This window comes from Rhea americana, unplaced genomic scaffold (assembly GCF_003343005.1).
Source record: "Rhea americana isolate MKP2758 unplaced genomic scaffold, rheAme1 scaffold_0, whole genome shotgun sequence".
Taxonomy (NCBI): Eukaryota; Metazoa; Chordata; class Aves; order Rheiformes; family Rheidae; genus Rhea; species Rhea americana.
The window spans coordinates 10,797,801-10,815,604 of NW_028185037.1; the positions used below are offsets into that span (position 1 = coordinate 10,797,801).

General features: G+C 42.1%; 1 non-coding gene across 1 annotated transcript; it reads right to left on the reverse strand.

Annotated features, from left to right (window-relative positions):
• Window positions 1–364: 364 nt before the first annotated feature.
• Window positions 365–441, reverse strand: LOC146602014 (small nucleolar RNA SNORD36). Its single transcript, XR_014898131.1, has one exon. It is a non-coding gene; the product is annotated as a small nucleolar RNA SNORD36 (small nucleolar RNA).
• Between the last annotated feature and the right edge of the window lie 17,363 nt (window positions 442–17,804).

The following is a 17,804-nucleotide window of genomic DNA, read 5'->3' on the forward strand; positions in this document are numbered from 1 at the left end:
AAACAGATCATGAAGTCTATAAAATYGGTCCCCTTCCCAAGAACAAGCAACTTTATTTAACTCTTCAGAGAACTGAATTATGATATACCTTTTACCTGTATGATCACATCTTAAGTTTTCCCCAGGATTCTTGCATTGCTCTGAGCACCAAATAGACTGAACCCAGAAAAAGAGCAGTCATTCAGTATTTTGCTCTGTCCTTGTGGTTCAGCATATCCTTGTGGTTCAGTGGTAGCCCACCACCTCTTTTACTGGAAAACATTCAACCCTGGCTCTGGAGAAGGAATCACTGCTGTCCTCACGGGCTCTTCTTGGGGGTTGGTCATTGTCCAAGCACTTCACAAACAATATGTCTCAGTTTCAAAATCCCTCAGTGATAAAAACCTCACCTTATTTTACAGTTCATAATAAGTTAAAAAGAGATTTTAAAAATCACTGACTACGGACGTTTGATTTAAGATGTTTTTCCAGATCTGCTTTTTCAGAGTACGTAGCAGGATTTGCTGCATTTGGTGCATTTATGTGCAGGTCGTCACTACCTTTAGCCCTGACTCTCTAGGCAACAGTCTGACAAGAGTCCAGAAGGTGCATGTTATCCTTTCTTTGCTGTCTCACTTCCTCCTGAAAGAGTTATTTKCCCCCTATCTTTTAGGCCGATCCCAGCACAGTAGTGGGACCCCCCMCACACACACTTTTCCTCATAAAATAGATACCAGTAACACTACCTCTGTTGAAAGGCTTGATAATGAAGAATGGACTGTATGCATCAAAGACACTCCTAAGCCAGGCTTGAAGTCTAAGGCCTAAAATTCTGTGGGCAGTATTGGTCACAGAGCCAAGTACATAAGTAAGTCGTTCATGAAAACAAGACAGGAAAAAAAGAGTATCTAGCCAATATCCAGAAGGCAAGAGATGTTCAGTTGCTCACGTTTTTGAGGAGTAATAATCACCTCAGCAYAGGAACCCCTGGATCAGTTGTGAACTCTGTTTTACTCCGATCTGCCCCTTTCCTATTATTTTTGTTTGGAGGCTATCCAAAGCAYTTGGGTATTACTCTGTCTCCTTCTGCATCATGCAGGTCATGTTCCTGAAAAAACAGTGACACAGAAACATATTAAAATGGTTTCAGACCACAATGTCTTCTCTGTATTCTGCAGAGATGATTGCTAATTTAGTTGCTGCCAACCAAGCAACCAGCCTTGTTTAATGTCCCCTCCCCAAAAACTAGAGCAATATGAGCCATGCCTGTAATGGGTGGCAAGTGGGCCCTCTGGGGCAGATTACAGGACCTGTTGGGGTATTCTCCACCACACATCTTCCTCAGTAGCTGCRAAGCTAGCTTTCCTTCCAGGGGATGTGCATGTGTCTAGAAGAGGGCACACTCTCTGTTCTCACTTTCATGCGTGCTTATCACCTGGGCAGGCTGAGCATCCGACTCTGGGAAGTGCTCTCAGGTGCTGCAGCATAGGCATAGCCAGCCATAGCACCAATCTCCTGGCAGAAAATAATTCAACACCAGGTAGAAAATTGACCTTTAAAAGCCAAACAGAAGGGCATCTCCACACCTCAAACAGAGGTTTTGGGGGCTAAATGTCATTTCAGGAAAAAGACTTTCATTCATCATTTGGATTTGTCTGCTACAGGCCACCTGACCAGGAAGAGGAAATTGATGAGRCCTTCTACAGACAGCTGGAAGTAGCCTCAATATCACAGGCCCTGGTTCTCATGGGAGACTTCAACCACCCTGATATCTGCTGGAGGGACAACACAGCAAGGCACAAACAGACCAAGAGGCTCCTGCAGTGCATCAATGATAACTTCTTGTCACAGGTGGTGGAGGAGCCTACGAGGAAGGGTGTTCTGCTGGACCTTGTCCTAACSAACAAAGAGGGACTGGTTGGAGATGTGAAGGTTGGGGGCAGCCTTGGCTGCAGTGACCATGAGACGGTGGAGTTCAGGATCCTGAAGGAAAGAAGGCAACAAGCAGGATTGCAACCCTGGACTTCAGGAGACTGGACTTTGGTCTCTTCAGAGACCTACTTGGAGGAATCTCATGGGTTAAGGCCCTAGAAGGAAGGGGGATCSAGGAGAGCTGGCTAGTATTCAAACATCACTTCCTCCAAGCTCAAGAGTGGTGCATCCCTATGCGTAGGAAGTGCAGCATAAGGGGCAGCAGGCCTGCATGGATGAGCAAGGAGCTCCTGGCCAAACTCAGACAGAAGAAGAAAATACACAGAATGTGGAAGAAGGGACAGGCTACTTGGGAGAATTACAGAAATRCTGTCAGAGTATGTAGAGGCACGGCAAGGAAGGCTAAGGCCTATTTGGAAATGAGTCTGTCAAGGGATGTTACGGACAACAGGAAGGGCTTCTTCAAATACAACAGTAGCAAGAGGAGGACTGGGAAAAATGTGGGCCCGCTACTGAATGGGGCGGGGGCCCTGGTGACAAGGGATACAGAGAAGGCAGAATTACTGAATGCCTYCTTGGCTTCAGTCTTCACTGCTAAGGGCAGCCCCCAGGAATCCTGCAGCCTGGATGTGAGGGATAAAGTCTGGAGATGGGAAGACTTTCCTTTGGTTGAGGAGGACAGGATTAGAGATCTTCTGGGCAGGCCAGACATCCACAAATCCATGGGCCCGGATGGGATGCACCCACGGGTACTGAGGGAGCTGGCAGATGTTGTTGCCAGGCCGCTCTCCATCATCTTTGAAAGGTCCTGGAGACCTGGAGAGGTGCCTGAGGACTGGAAGAAAGCCAATGTCACTCCAGTCTTCMAAAAGGGCAAGGAGGAGGACCCAGGCAACTACAGGCCAGTCAGCTTCACCTCCATCCCTGGAAAGAGGATGGAACAGCTCGTTCTGGATGTCATCTCCAGGCATATGGAGGAAAAGAAGGTGATCAGGAGTAGCCAGCACGGATTCACCAAGGGGAAACCCTGCTTAACCAATCTGATAACCTTCTCTGATGGAATGACTGGCTGGAGAGATGAGGGAAGAGCAGTGGACATTGTACCTTGACTTCAGCAAGGCTTTTGACACTGTCTCCCATAACATCTTCATAGGTAARCTCAGGAAGTATGGGTTAGACGAGTAGACAGTGAGGTGGATTGAGAACTGGCTGAAAGGCAGAGCTCAGAGGGTYGTCATCAGTGGTGTGGAGTCTAGCTGGAGGCCTGTGGCTAGTGGTATCCCCCAGMGCTCAGTACTGGGTCCCATCCTGTTCAACTTCTTCATCAATGACCTGGATGAGGACACAGAGTGCCTCCTCAGCAAGTTTGCTGATGGTACCAAGCTGGGAGGAGTRSCTGACACACCTGAGGGCTCTGCTGCCATTCAGAGAGACTTGGACAGGCTGGAGAGTTGGGCAGAGAGGAACCTCATGAGGTTCAACAAGGGCAAGGGCAGTGTCCTGCACCTAGGGAAAAATAACCCCAGGCACCAGTCCAAGCTGGGGGCTGACCTGCTGGGGAGCAGCTCTGAAGAGAAGGACCTGGGAGTGCTGGTGGGTGACAGATTGACCATGAGCCAGCAATGTTCCCTTGTGGCCACAAAGGCCAGTGGTCTCCTGGGGTGCATTAGGAAGACTGTTGCCAGCAGGTTGAGGGAGGTGATCCTGCCCCTCTCCTTAGTCCTGGGGAGGCCTCATCTCGAGTACAGCGTCCAGTTCTGGGCTCCCCAGTACAAAAGAGACATGGAGCTACAGGAGAGAGTCCAGCGTAGGGCTATGAGGATGATCAGAGGGCTGGAGCATCTGCCCTGTGAGGAAGGGTTGTGAGAGCTGGGCCTCCTCAGAAGACTGAGGGGAGATCTTATCAATGTGTATAAGTACCTGAAGGGAGGGTGTCAGGGGGACAGGGACAAACTCTTTTCAGTTGTCCCRTGTGACAGGACAAGAGGCAATGGGCAAAAACTGAAGCACAGGAAGTTCCGCCTGASCRTGAGGGGGAATTTCTTCGCTGTGAGAGTGACAGAGCMCTGGCACAGGTTGCCCAGAGAGGTTGTGGAGTSTCCTTCTCTGGAGATCTTCAAGGCCCGCCTGGATGCAACCCTGTCTACCATGCTCTAGGTGACCCTGCTGAGCAGGGAGGTTGGACTAGATGATCTCCAGAGGTCCCTWCCAAYCTTACTGATTCTATGACTCTATGATTCTTCACCTGCAGAACATAGCATAYGGGCTGAGGGATACAAGACAGTGAAATATGCAGCAAAACAGTGATTAAAACTCAGTGGTGAAGSTGAAAGCCTTATCTTCCATATCATGGACCATTAGACTTCCCCTTGTTRTCTAGCTAAATAAACAACTAAAGAAACACTAAATCAGCTAAATCAGTATTCTTCACAAAGTGGAACAGCATTAACAGAAGGTACTCAGACCCTACCTCCTTCCCACCTGGGAGCTTGTCTTTAAGGTTAGACACGTAAGAAAACAAACTCGCATGTATTTCTGAGATGATTCAGTTAAACTGGTTTAAGTAGCTTATTTCAAGCTGCCTGGCCATTTCCACAGATAACTGCAAATTGCAACATAGAATAAATGTATATCACAAGAGCAGGACATGGAAATACATCCCTGGATTTGTTGAGCTATGAGAAATAACTCCCTCCACAGAGTGCCAACTCACTTGACCCTCACTCTGAAGTTCAGCAGGTGTTTGCACAAACAAATTCACTTCTCCTATTCTACACAAGCAGTCAGGGCAAGCTAGCTATCTGGGCTTCATCTACAACCACTGGAGAAAGACAGGCCCCTTGGAAGAGTGATCCATTGTATCCTACAGTACCTCTCATACTGGATAAACTATTCTTTGGGAGTTCCTCCCGGCACTGATTACCAAGACAACTAGCTCAGAGTCGATATCCAGCAAATAAAAGGCAGGTAAGAGGTGACAGTAATTGCAAATTAATCCTTTAATTTGACTGTTACAAATTCCAATTAATATGCAAAATGCTCAGGATTAGCATGTTTAATGCTTACATTTCTATTGAAATAAAAAATGTTATAGATTCCAGGGAAAGGTAAGATCCCTAAACTCCTTTGAGGTCTTGGATATTGGAATTTGACACAGAAATTACACACTGAATAATATTCTTAGATATTCTTAGATATTTAGGGACACAGCTGATAAAATGAGATGCTTCCTGCAAACAATCCACAAAGTACTGAAGTTTGTTAGAGGAATGATTTACTCAGTACTATTGATAACATTTTGCAGCTGAATAATTTATTGTGTCCATGCTGCCACATTGTTTCAATTTGCCACTGATATTAGCTTTTTATTTCTATTTGCAATATACGAGCAAATCAACATCACAGTTAAAGAATTCCCATGGGCAAATAAAATAAGTGTAAGCTTTGTTTATTGTTAAAAATCTTTACTATTTTACCCATGGTAAACAATTAGGTTGGTAGGAATACAAAATTGTAGGAGAAGTTTTACCATTTTATCTCAGGCCAAACAGTTTATCACAATTTGTGTGCATGCAAACTTCAGTTGCTTCCAAAAATCAGGGGAATKTGGGATGTGTGTTTTTCTTTTTTTTTCCAGTGCCAGAAAGATACAAATCCCAATTAAATTTTTGCTTCAAGGAAGGAARGAGGGAAGAAAAGATTGCTGCCACTGGAGCATGAAACAGATTTTGGATAGAAAGAAGATAGAGAAGACTTTTTTATTAAAAACAAACAAACAAACAAACAAAGAAAACCAAGCAAACCAAGTGATTCACACACCAAAGTCTCATTAAAAGTCAACAGGACTTTAATTTCTAAGTTACTTGTGGAAATTTTCTCTAATGATTCCTACAAGTCTTTTAATATTTATCCCCCGCAAGTGCTGACATATCATTCAAAAGCAGATTTAGGGCTGCAACAAGTTCTGGTAACCCCTCAAGACATTTCTAAAGCCTCACGCACAAGAGATTTGAAACTTCTGGCATGTCCATATGGCTGAAATCTTCAGTTTGCATCATGCATTTGTCTATTTAGGATAATTAAGGGTATGCCTCCACAAACACATTACTGCAAGGTAACCARCGTCTGGATTTACAGCAGAACAGATGCTCTGCTGTAGCTATCCATGTGCATGCCCTTACTCTGTGCTAAGTGCAAGGCAGCTTGGTGTGCAGTTACTGAGTAAGAGCACACCACACACATTCAGCATTTGCACTCTCACTTCAAATTACCTCACWGCAACTTGTTCAGGTAGCCATGCCTTCATATTTGTTCCACGAGCCYCAAAATAAACACAGACAGGCTGTTCTTCACCAATCAGTATTTTTAGCCAGTTCACTGCCACCTCCAATCCMCACTTTAAGGATTTTGTGTTCAGTGTTCATTCCTACTTAGGCTGGAGGCTCAGCACCAAACTGGGTGCAACATAAAGAAACGGATGTCGGACACCATCTAGCTAGTAGACTCCATGCCTTGATATTTTAGCTAGATAAACCAATGTTCCTGGAGAGGTTGCACTTAAACAGTTTGCTAATAAAGTGCCTAAATGGAAAAAACAAAACTGTGACATTACAGAGGCTGCAAAACTAAAAAACTCTCAGAAAACTAGTGTTTCATTACAGTATGAGACTTTAAGGAATYGTCATTTTGTTCATTCCCCTGCACAAGGGGTTTTCTCTGAGTCCCAGATTTCAGGATTCTGGAGTTTAGTCCCAAAGGGTGTGAGGAATGAAGATCTAAAGAGCTATAAATATGCTAAATATCAGCTTCTAACTGACACTCCCATTCAGTTTCTACTTTCATTTCTGAGATTACAAAGGAAAAYGATGTCATCACGTTAGGACATAACTACAACATGTTGCTACAGCTCATGCTTCAGTTTTTTCTGGCTTTCTCTGGTTAGAAGCTSCCATGTGACTACTGAATCTGTGGCCTAACAGAGCATACCGGTTAATTTTTTCTGGCTGAATGCAGCCCACCAACAAGAACTTTTGTCTTTGACTTCTTGGCCTATATTCCAGACTAGAAATTAATTCCAAACCTAGGTGGGACCTGCAGCTTAAGAAGCTACCCCTTCTGCTATCGCTGAAAAGCTTCTCTTCGTTGTGCATGGATATTGTTCATAGCTATCACACAGATGTGGCTATTCCAGTCAGCAATTCTAAATTGGCTACCATAAATTTACCCTGACCATCAGTCAGAAGCTAAGGAAAGTTCGTCCATCCCTAATTGTCAACGCCTTCTTTGTTTCAGCTAAGACCAGCTCTCAGGAAATCCAGGCCCTGGTCACCAGGGAGAAAGTCTGGAGAAAGGGAGAATTTCCCTTGGTGAAGGAGGATCAGRTTAGAGATCATTTAAGCAAACCTGACATCCTCAAGTGCATGGGCCCTGAAGAGATGTGCCCATGAGGGCTGACAGATCTGGAGGACATCATTGCTAGGCCACTTTCCATCATCTTTGAAAGGTCATCACAGAAGCACAGAACACAGAGTAGTTGAGGTTGGAACGGACAGGATGAAGATCATCTAGTCCAACATCCCTGCTCAAGCAGGGTCACCTAGAGCGTGTTGCACAGGATTATGTCCAGACAGCTATGGGATATCTCCAAGAATGGAGACTCTACAACCTCTCTGGATAACTTGTTCCAGTGCTCAGTCACCCTCATAGTAAAGAAGTTTTTTTCATGTTCAGGCAAAACTTYCTGTATTTCAGTTTTTGCCTCTCATCCTATCACTTGGCACCACTGAAAAAAGTTYGGCCGCATCCTCTTTACACCCTCCCTTCAGATACTCATACACATTGATAAAATCTCCCAGTCTTCTCTTCTGCAGGCTGAACAGTTCCATTTCTCTCAGCCTTTCCTCATATGAGAGATGCTCCAGTCCCTTATCAGCTTAGTAGACCTCTGCTGCAGTCACTCCAGTAGGTCTCTGTCTCTCCTATGCAACATGCTCTAGGTGACCTGGCTTGAACAGGAGGATTGGACTAGATGATCTCCAGAGGCCCCTACTAATCTCAGCCCTTCTGTGATTCTGCAATCTGTTGGAAGCTAAGGAAATCCATTCATCCCTGATTGTCATCTTGCAGATACTATTGTGTCTATGTAGAAAACAATTTTTTTTTAAAAAAAAAAAAGCTTTCTGATTTTGATTCAAATTCTCAAGAATTCAGCCAGCAAATAACCTGTGATATCTCTGGTTAAAAGGCAAAACTTCTGAGGCTGCAATATRAAAGAGAAGATCCCCAAATTTTGCACTTCTCTGCTGGAAAGCAAATTTTAGACACTAGTTCTTCCTGTTCAGCTTCCTATATGAAAGTGTATTATTTATGCAATGCTGTTATCTATCTGTGCAAATTCCACATGGCATTTTGAGAATATTTCCCTGACATCTGCTTTTGGAGTGTCCTTTCAGGATGCCTAACAGCAGCTTTTCTGTTTAATGACCAAGCCAGCTTTGTCTTTGTGCCTTCATGCAATGGAAAGAGACTCCCCTTCTACCTGTGCAATGAAAAGCATGGATTTGTTTCCAGCACATTTATATAATACTGGGAGCACAATTCTATGCCATGAATCGTGCCATAGTGCAGATGGCCCTGGTCCTCCTGGTCCTCCAATTTGATTTTTCCTTCCTCCAGTACATAACACTGCCTTTCAGCTGGAGCAGTCCTGCTATACCACAGTACAGCAGAGCTGTGAAGTAATCTGTCGTGAAAAACAAACCCCAAAAGCAATACGTGCCACTGTTAAGAGGTAAACCATCTCATCTGAGATGGTTAAAGATGAGTTAAACCATCTCATTTCACAGATTTCCTTACAGCTCCACTCCCCTATCACTCACAGCTCCAGCAGCCTTGGCAGGGAGTGGATAAGAATGGCTGTGGGCAGTGGTAGGAGCCTCAGAAGCTGGCTCCACTACCGAAGTACTCACAGCATGGATGTGGGTTGGGTGCCTCCCTGAATGCTAACTGTGGGCTTCCAAAGAACGTGGATGTTTAACTTCATTTAGAAAGGTAACAAAGAATGAAGCCAGTAGCTTGTAAATGGACTGACTACACTGCAGGTAACAGGCACAACTGATTTTGTTTTTAAATAGCCATAGGGACAGTAGGCACACTGGCAACTGCCAGAGCTTTTGTTCAAATTATGTATTCTCTGACTTTTCTTTTGCTACCAGAGGGCCCAATCCTGCAAACTATTTTTAGCAGTGTTACTTTGTCACTGCCCAGCCAGGAATCAGGGTTCTACTCTGCTATTCAAGCATCTAACCAAAGGCTGGTGTCTGCCCAAAGACTTTGAAATTCAAGCTACAAAAATCTCATAGGTTTAAATGACATGAAAAATTACTACTGTACATTAGCAGTACTTTCTTTTTTTTTATTATTTATTTTACTAAACATTATTTACTTCATTTTCAGTAATTAGAGTAGAATAATGAAAAAGATGTTTTCAAGCAAAAGACTGGAACAACTCCACAGTAGCGCTGGTGAAATAACAAATCATTTAAATGAATGAAACTGTATGCACTGAGCAGTGCAAAATGGCTTCCACAGAGGCACAGCAGTATTGTATGCAAATATATAATTTAGTTGTTTTTATATAACATGGCTATTTTGTAATCACAGAAATAGAGATTAGACAAATGGGATATATGCCATTTGTAATGAAACAATGTGGAAAAAATATGCACTACAGTGCTGATATTTAAATCTAGCTAACAACAAATTTTTCAATTTAATTAAGTATATTGTTTTTGAGTTGAAGTAGAAGATAAAGAACTGAAAGCCTATTTATGTACATTATATTTTAAAATAATTGTTGATAAAGGGTGATTATCTTGCTTTTACAGAATGCTGTTCATATAAGTGGGTGTTATAGTAGTTTACAAACCAACTGCAGAATTGTACATTCAGTTGTCCATAAACAAAGGAGTTTGTTGTGTCCATTACTAGAGAGCCATCATCTCTGGTTGCCAATATATGGTGCTTGTAAGTAGGTGTAATTCTTGCTAAAATGTCACAAAAAATATAAAAACATAAATAAATAAATAAATAAATAAATATACCATGAAAAATATCAAAAATATATATTTTATGTATGTACCACAAAATCTATTGTGACTATACATATATAATAACCACAAATGATTATGACTAAAACCTACATTTTGCAGATCCAGCGACACTTCCGACAGTACATCAGCCGTGCCACCATGCTGAGGCATCATTTACAATACCCTTTAAAGAAAATGACCGCTATTCCCAGGGAGCAGGACTGCCTGCAGGACAACTGTCTAAGACAGGAGCTCATGACTGAGTGGCTAATGTCTCTACAAAACTGCAGTTCACCAGATTTAACAGGAAAAAGAGTTTTGCGACCTCGTTTTCTCCCCGTGTTTGATGCACTGCTACTGAAGCCTCTGTAGCAGCCTGCACGAGATTCCTGGAAGGCTTGACAGACTTCCTCATTAAAGGCAAGGCTACGGCACATCCTTCTCAACTCCTGACACTCAGAACGCCATTGGGCTTTTCCAAATGTTCTTTAACATCTGTGGTGAGGATGTGGGTCTGCTCTGAAACCATGTTAAGTCATCTACCACAGACCAGGCTGAAAGTACCACTGAACGTGCAAGTAGCTAACAGCTATAACGTATTAGTTCACTCACCACGCAAAATTAGCTGCTTATACGACATATCCAACCTGAAGTGTAACTACTATGCTTGGTATCTTTTCTCTCTGGTACCAACAAAGTCCTTGCATACAAAAGTGTGGCCCAGATTCATCCAACTATTTTCAGACACTTTCTCCTGTTACCTAAATTACATCTGTAGCCTCTCTATGCAGTCGGAGGAGAGAGACAGGCACTAGCCTCCTGTCCTCAGATCCAAATCTCATCACTTTCCGGACATTAGTGCTGCTTCAGCTGACTATAGAGGGAGCATGGAGAGACCTGGTAGGCACCTGAAGGTAGATGGGATGAATCTGAACCTTAGTTAGCAAATGAGTAGATGAAATGTCAGTTGTGCTCATTCTACAGAGCTAAGGGGGAAAAAAACAACAAAACTATTTCAGTGAATCAAGGCTGCAATCATGAATCTGAATACACACAGGGAACAGATTTTTGAGTAAGGTGGTGCCATTTTTAAATACTTATGAGTAATAACACACTCTAAAAATGTTTTACAGGATTCGATTGTGAGAGACGGAATTAGTTTGGAAACCATGCCTTTTGAAGATGATGCACTATGGCAAGCACTAGAAAGGTGAAAAACAGTCTCCCTAGATCATTTCTRTGGAAGATCCTGACTGCCCTTTGGCTGGTGCTGACTGCTCTGCACAACAGTAAAATTACTGACTTGACTGGGAACAGTCAAGGCCCTTTACAGTACTGAGTTCTGGTAAACCACTGCTAATTCTAGTGCTGGTAATAAGTTGCGTTAAAACTTATTTGAGATTTTAAGGACCAGACAAAAGATTTTGAGGACTATAACRTGAGTTGTCCTTTCTTGATAAGTTTTCCCTGTTAATTCTCTATACCTGTTTTGATTCTTGGACTTGCTGGTCATCTTGGTCTACTCTTACTGGGGCTAATGGAGCTCTCAGCACCTAGAAGCAGCAGTCATCCTAAACAGACCCCAATCATTACCATTTTGGGGACTTTATGATGTTGCCTCCCAACTCCACAGTAATTGTTTAGTGTAAGAAAGGRACAAAACTTACACACAGAATTATGTATGTGCATATACAAGTACTATGAATGAGGAATTAGCAACTTTTTTGATCCTTCTTGGGAACCTGAAAGCATCATCCTTATACCTGTAAACCTGCTGAATCAGGGTTAGCTATTAGCTGTTTTCCAGTATCATCTGACAGTCTTTCCCCATGTCCCATTGTTGGAAGTTTTGCAAACTTTGATCCTTTTAATAGTGAATATGGAATCAAATTATATAACCTATCAGTCTCTTTCTCCAGTAGAAATATTAAGCTTAATATCAAAGTAGATAGAATATCTAGAGTTGGGGAGGATGACACTTGTACCTTCAAATGAAATGTATGTTTTGAGGTTTATTTCCAAAAAAAAGGCCTTTTTGATGTTGACAAGACAAGAACCAGGATAAAAAAATCTCAGCCCTTCTGAAGATGCCATGTGGGTCTATGGAATGAACTTGGACCCTAGTGCAGATATAGGCATGTCTGACCAGTGAGGACGAATTAGGAAAATACCCCTTTTAGACAAAGCTGTCCATTTAATTATTACTTACTTCCATGGGTATCCAATTTGTCTTGTCTCTCTTGTGTTCACACTTATTTCTGCATACACCCACACTGCCAGCAGCTCCAACCAAAAATATTTTCCTCTGTTCCAGTTCATCCTTTGTGTGTGATGATGCATACCAGACTTATCCCTAAATGTTTTCATTCCTGTTTTGTCTCTCCTCATTCTGGGCAATACTTAAAGGAAGTTTGCTCTTTGATTCCAAGGCAAGATTAAATGGACTAGGGCTTATTTATTTCAAAACATACCATCACCTCCATAACTAGTCCATGCAAATCAAATGCTTAAAAAAATACTTCATTTATCATCAGTGTACCTGAAGCCTGCTACCAATTTTTGTGGGCTTTCAGCCACATTTTTTTTTTCTATCTAAAGAATCTCAACTCAAAACAACAAAAAAATAAGTCTAGATGTACATAAAGAAAAGAAAAAAAGACCAATGGCAATGGAGTTTCAGCATCTAAATTCTAAACTAAATACAAGCTAGCAGACAAATTAAGCAGATGTATGCCCTGGATATATATTAATGTTGATACTGGGCCTTTAAAAAATAACTTCCTCTTATGCTTTCCTTAAGCAAGTGTAAATTTGGTTAACACTAGCATACTAAAGGAAAAACTGAAGCAGCCAATAATATGAAATGTTGCTAAATTCTATTTAAACRATTATATCTTTACGCTTGTTCAAATTCTTTACTGTTCATAATCATCTTTCAGCTCTAAAATTACCAGGACACATACATAACTTATACTACACTRTAAGACTGTGGCTGTAAAAGAATATTAAGGAGGAACCCTTGCCAAAATAGTACTAAATAATTCCTTTCTAGTTAAGATTAGAATTATGGCTAATAGAGTAGAGGTTTGCTAATTCACTTTAATGTTTGGGAGATCCATTACAAATTACTGAATTTTKCAACTGAGAAACACATTTAAAAAGCACTGTAATTTATCACAAAATGCAATTTGCTCATTTATTTTGACAACTGTTGTTTAAATTATTTATGCTCCTTCATCATGTACTAGTAAATGTATTATAGTCGGTTTGTAAAAATAGTCATCAGTGAGATTAGAGTAACATAACATCGCTATTACCCTTTGCTTGAAGGTGGCGATTTTCAGAAGATTAGCTTTTTCTTTCTTTCTTTTTTTTTAAGAATGACAGACCTTCAGCAGCTCCCAACAGTCTCAAACTGTATTAAAGTTTGAGCAAAAAAGGGTAGTGCTGTTACCTTTGAAAATCAGGCCACTTATTGAAGTACCTGATGAAGAGCTTGAAAATACGGCATTGGGAAATCTCCATCAGTGTGTGTTAAAAAGGTTCAGCATAGGACTTGAACTTAGAGTAAGGAGGAGCTTCGCTTGGATAGGCTGAGGGACATTATCAAATATTGACTGCTTTGCACTGATGCATCTCCTTTCAACTGAAAGACTTTTTTGCCTTCCCTTCGTTACTATTTCGGGGCGCCGCGCTGGAACAAAGGAGCAAGCTGCACCTTCCTTCCTGAGCTGCCGCTTGCCTTCACARACTTGCATCAGGAGCCCAAAATCCAGGTGAATAAAGCTCGAAGTGCAAATCAGGAAGGAGAAAAGTTAGAGCAGATTTGGTGTTAGTCATTCCTGGAATCAAGTTATGTCAAGAATATTAAATACTCCGGGTGTTGGCTCAAGTTGCCTCACAGCCTACGCTGATCGCTGCTGAACACCACGTACCGGGGAAGGCAGGCAGCTGGGCATCCCGCGAGGATTAGTGTGGCAGGCTTGCCAGTGCATGCAGTTCCAGCCCTTCTATCAAGTATACTGCAACTCTCAAGAAGGAAAAAGGAAAAAAAAAAACCCAAACCCCAGCTTCCCACCTCCCTGGTAAAAGATTAGCTCTTGCGAAAGACGGCAGACTGACAGTCTGGGAGCACAGCATTTTCTTACCATCATTACAATGGTTTCCGCAAAGGAAGCAGCAGTACAAGCCTTCCCTCTGTAATGGATCTCAAACCTCAACGGTTGCTGGGACCRGGGGAAAGAACGGAAGAAGCACTTCTCCTGGTGCCAGCGCAGCCCAGGCTCGAGGACTCAACATTTGGGCTCTCCGCCTGGGCGGTTCAGTACCTCTGCGCAGTGTCTGGAACTAGCAAGGGATCACTTCAGCTCAGACGAACACTGAGCTGTTCTCTGCAACCTGTGTAGGATGCAAGTGTGGCTAGAAATAGGGACGCGAAGATTTTGGCATCAGTAGCTAAGCAAGGCATATTACATGAGACTATTGGAAGGGGACTGGAAGGCACCTTCAGACCCCTTTCCTTCATTACATATAGAAATCATGTCAACCAGAGTCTGACCTTACAACTGGATTTATCCCACCTAATTTACTCCTTAATTAAGGACGATTATTAATTACCCTTAATTACTTTAAGATCCCTAAATTAATGATGGCTCCTAAATTAGCAGTGCAGTTGTCCTTGGTATTTAGGTGCCTCAACAGATGGTCTGAATCCAGACCCTACAGTCTCACATTTTCACTTAAACACTCTAGACTGAAAGCAATGAAAATCTTTTCTGTGCACTGCTAAAAAAAATGCCCTTGAAAATGCTCACTGTGAAATCTGAGTTATTCTTTTCTGAACCTAATGATTAGCAAGTGAGCTTTAATACATGCCTGGAGATTTAAAATATCCCACAGCCTACAGGGTGAGTCCCTCTGTGCCTCAGTGGCTCCTGGAGAAGAGAGATATCCTCTCTGCAGGACAGCTGGCAATCTGTCCTGGGAGGCTCCGGAAAAGTGACAGGCTTCATACTTAATTCACACAGTATTTTTTTTAAGGCAGAGTCACTAAACTGTAATTTAGGGGAAGAGGGGGGAGAGGGAAACTGGAAAAAAGATTTACYGATAATCTTGTCACTGTACTCACCAGTCATATGAATTAATTTCCTGCATGCTGACTCATCTTTAGCTGTTTAAACATGTTTCCTTAGAGGTTTTCCTTGCTCTTTTTCTTTTCCTTTTTAAGGGCATAAACTTAACTTATTATGGTAAGATGCAGCCAAAGAAACTCAGGCCTTCATCCTTCTCACTTTTTCCTCCCATTTTTTTTCTGTCTCACTGGGTCTAATGAAACTTAACCAGAGAGTCTCCTTCAGGATGTAATCTGTCTGCAAGGCAGCCTGCAGGCAGATAAAGCAAGTCTGTACCTTGCACTACAAGCATTAGAGCTAGTCTAGCACAATCTTTTTGTTTGGAAAGACATCTTCAGATAAACAGGTATCCAAGTGACCAAGGAGACCTAGATTTAACGCCATGGGGTCCCCACACCTGGAGGATGGCTGCAAGAGTGTTGGYGCTACAAAACAGTCGGATTTCCATGCCAAACTGAGAACAACCTCATCGACGTGCTGCTCAGGCATGATTGACATTTCTGTTTCATTTAAAGCAAGAAACACAAATGGTTAATCCTTCCTCTGCCTCCTCCTCCAGTCTTTTCATACGCTCAAGTAAGTGCAAATCAGCATCTAATTTTTAGATAACTTACAAATATATTGGAAGGGGTGAGCAGTTGCCGAACTGTCAGAGCAGGATAGTGGTGTACTGCCACATCTGACTCCTCCTGTGGGAGCCAGAAGCACCTGCATAGAAATAGCGCATTCTCCAAAATGGGACYAATGCTGAAAGCAGAGCTATTATTCGTGGGGGTGTTTGGACCCCAAACATCAGCTTACTGCAGTGGTTTTCTGAGGCTGTGAACAGATGTTTTCCTCCAGATTTGAACTGCCAGGTGTTTATCATTGCCCACTTAGCCAGAAGCCAGCCCAATTAGCAATGTGGACAGTGAACACTTCCCACTCTGCTACATTCAGAATCAACCAGGTGGGCTAAGATTGCCTCTCTAAGCTGCACGGCCCAAAAGGGCCGATTTTACCTGCAGTGGAGAGGGAGGGCTTGCAGCAGCTCAGGGATGCCATGACCTCCGGCTGATACCGAGCTGAGGAGGGAACATCTGCCCACGGGGCTCCCTGCTGCTCACCACTGCCCAGCTCCTGCTCGTTGTCAGGGCAGGAGGACAAACACCAGAAACAAGGAACAGGAAGTTTTCAGCCTGTGTCAATTTGCAGAACTCCAACAAACATCCTCGGGAGATGTGGACTCTATATAATGAATTGAAGCCTACTGACTATAGTCTTTCTTTTCCTAGTTGCCTTTTACTGCCCCCTCACAGTAATCCCCAAACCCTAGAGGCTGCAGACAGTTTCAAAATCACTAACTTGAATAAAAAAAACTATACACTGACATTTCTGGTGGGGATGTGTGCRGAGAGGGTATTACTCTTTAACTTCTGGGTGGATCTTACTAAGATCAGAGGACGATCACAATATAGCGTCTCKAAAACACCCCAGGAGACAAAACAAAAATGCTGTCAACTACCATTTGCTAAACTGAGATTGTAGTAGTAATTTTATGAACATAGAGAATTATTAAATGCACTTCAACTATAAATAATAATAAACTTGAAGAAGATAATCTTAAGGGTCTGCAARACTGAATCTTAAAATGGTGCAGTTCTCTAGTTAAATTGCAAAGCACTAAACCTAAAATTAACTTGCTCAGGGCAATTCTAAAATAGTAGATTGCTGGATCTAAGCTTATGGGTGTTCGCAGTTGACTGCTCCTGAAAAAATATAAAAGTGGTTTATTACATCTATAATTACAGAAAAACTTTGCCCTGCACTTTTMTTTCCTGGCTGGAGGAGATGAGTTTGGATGCATCATGTGAAACAGGGCACTGAGTATCTAAAGGACAGGAATCTTACGTGTACACTAAGCACTCTGAGCTGTATCAAAGTTGTTGCAATAAATCTCATATTCACAGTCTTGTGCAGGATCATGCAYATTTGCAACAGAGATACACCCACATATACATATATATATATATGYGCTTACATGTAAACATGCAAATATATACATAYACATATATACATACAAATACACATACATACTCCTGCCAAAAGGAAACTTCAGGACATATTTAGAAATAGTTGYTTTTTAACACAATTATCTTCATATGTACTCTCTCCCTTTTCCCTATTTCTACACTCAGTTAAACCTATCAACAGTTTTATTTTTGTATAAAATTCGAGAACTTGACAATAAATAGACTGCCACAGATCACAGAATATTGACAATATTGCCAGTCTCAGCAGAAGATGAGAGCCAGGCTCTCTTCCACAAAATCATAAGACTAGGTGAAAAATCAATATAAGAGATTGATTTGCTTTCTGATTTTTCTGTTGTTAGAGTCACATTTTCAGGCTGTTCTCGCCAAACCATGACGGGCCAGAAAGCTATTTTTTATTGCTTAATGAAAGCCAAAACCTTGTAATTTCACATGACTTCAAAAGCTGTGGCTCACAGAAGAATACCAAATATTGTCACAGTCATGATAAACCACAAGATTGGCCACAGTTAAGATTTTGATGGCTAATGTGCCTTTGGGTAGCAAGCCATGCAGAGAGATAATATGCAAGGCATGTGCTGTAATAAAATTTGAAAAATCATTTTTTATGAGAGAAAAGAAAGAATATAGCTACTTCT